Source organism: Rhipicephalus microplus, chromosome X (assembly GCF_043290135.1).
Source record: "Rhipicephalus microplus isolate Deutch F79 chromosome X, USDA_Rmic, whole genome shotgun sequence".
NCBI classification, from domain to species: Eukaryota; Metazoa; Arthropoda; class Arachnida; order Ixodida; family Ixodidae; genus Rhipicephalus; species Rhipicephalus microplus.
Genome location: NC_134710.1, coordinates 283607514 through 283609309, shown reverse-complemented (window position 1 = coordinate 283609309; position 1796 = coordinate 283607514). Strand labels below are relative to the sequence as shown.

The 1796-nt window shown below is 45.6% G+C and overlaps 1 non-coding gene across 1 annotated transcript; it reads right to left on the bottom strand.

Moving 5' to 3' along the window:
- Positions 1–760: 760 nt before the first annotated feature.
- Positions 761–1259, bottom strand: LOC119162191 (baculoviral IAP repeat-containing protein 5). Its single transcript, XR_012887958.1, has one exon. It is a non-coding gene; the product is annotated as a baculoviral IAP repeat-containing protein 5 (transcript).
- Between the last annotated feature and the right edge of the window lie 537 nt (positions 1260–1796).

The following is a 1796-nucleotide window of genomic DNA, read 5'->3' as shown; positions in this document are numbered from 1 at the left end:
CTCCCTACTCCATACAAATTATGATTTACGGCGCAGTAGGTTTTCTGAAATGCCGCTTGTAGTAGTTACCTAAAGAGTGTTAGAAATGGTCTAGAAACACCGCTCATGGAGCTTTCGCTTTGACTCTTCTGAAGAATTGCTTGCTTGCTTGCACCTATATACTGTGGTACGTACCCACCACAAGGAATCGGCCAATAAACCGGAAGTCAATGTAATGTGCAAAAAAGATATTCAAGTTTGGGTGCAGAAAACTTAATTATTCAAATATGTATTGAATATCAATTGGACAATAATAAGATAACCTACGAATAAAGTTGGTAAAAAACTATTATTTCAACTGAATAAATGTTTGTCCCGCGCTGGCACAGTGTTTCATTTGATTTGGGTGCATCACTCTGCTCATGTTTCCCATGAGCGTACACCAACTTGTACACATCGCTGTTCTTTATCACCATGGCTTATTGGGCAAGTTGGTTATTCACGATTTCTAAAAGACAAGTGCACACGGAGATCTTATTTTTTTTCTTACAATGGTTTTGCGGAACACCACCTTTCTCACAAAGCCTACAGGTTTTCGCCGCATAGAATAGAACACAAGATGTTCCCACCGTATTGTTGCACCAAAAATTAAAAGCTCTGTTAAAAGCAAGCACTACTGCCGAATAAAAGTTGCTTTATAAATTTATTAAACAGAAACAAAAAGAAACATGAGAGACCTTGGCGCCGGAGAGTTAAGCGTGCACAGCCGCGAACACCTTTTCTGGTAAACGCCGCAGGCGCGTGCTCATCGCTTCCTCCTCCCAACATTTTCCATCTCGAGGTGGACCTTCCGCATGGCGTCATCAAGGTTGTCTGAGTAAAGCTTGGCGAGCTTCCACGCTCTGTTCTTGGCGCGGGCTGCTTCTAGCCCCAAGAAGTCCTTTAAGGTCAGCTCGTCCCACCTCTTCCGAAGGAGAACGAATGCGCAGTCTCTCGACCGCGAGTGCTCCTTTAACGGTTCGTCATTAGAGTCCCAGTCGATCATCTCTTTGTAACAAACATAGCAACGGGCGAGGTCTGGTTCATTCTCCGTGCGGGCGTGATAGAAGCCCGCCTCAGCCATCCGTTGTGGATTGCACGCGCATTCCTCGCCCTGGAAGAGCCACCCCTCGAACGTAGAGAGCCGCTTCTCGATGCGATTCATGTCCTGATCCGTCCTCGCCTTGAGTACACTCTTCAAAGAAAGGTCAGTTGTGGTTCCGGAACATGAGGCCATGGTGACAGTGACCTCCTGCAAAAAGTATCCAAACACCAACAGTTTAAAACAGAGATAAACTACGACCACGATGTTGGCGCATGTGCGATGTACTTGGCTATAGTGCCCTGCGCGAGAGGAGTGGTTTTACAATGTCGCCAAAGAAACAAGACTTATAAGGCTCTCTTGCGTTCGGAAGTCAGGCGTAAGCGTCCCCTGTGCCCATAGGCAAGCGCACGAGGGTGCTAAGATTTCCTATTGTATAGGACACAAATTTTCTCCCATTTTTCAATAATAGAGAGGAGGCGCCCATTGACGCGTCCCTCCTCGCCCTTATGGCTGAACCAAGCGGACGCTTTTGACTGTGCTGCATGTGATTTTTTGCACTTACAGAAACCTGTCATTTTGGAACGTGTCGTGTCTTAACGATGAAGAAGACAACATGGGTACGTCTTCACGTTGAACAAATTGCGTGAATTGCAGAATATTCGTAGCTGCCTTGGTTGCGAAAGTTTTTTGATTTCTGAATAACGGCCAAAAGTTCTAGCCTGTATTTTTTTAT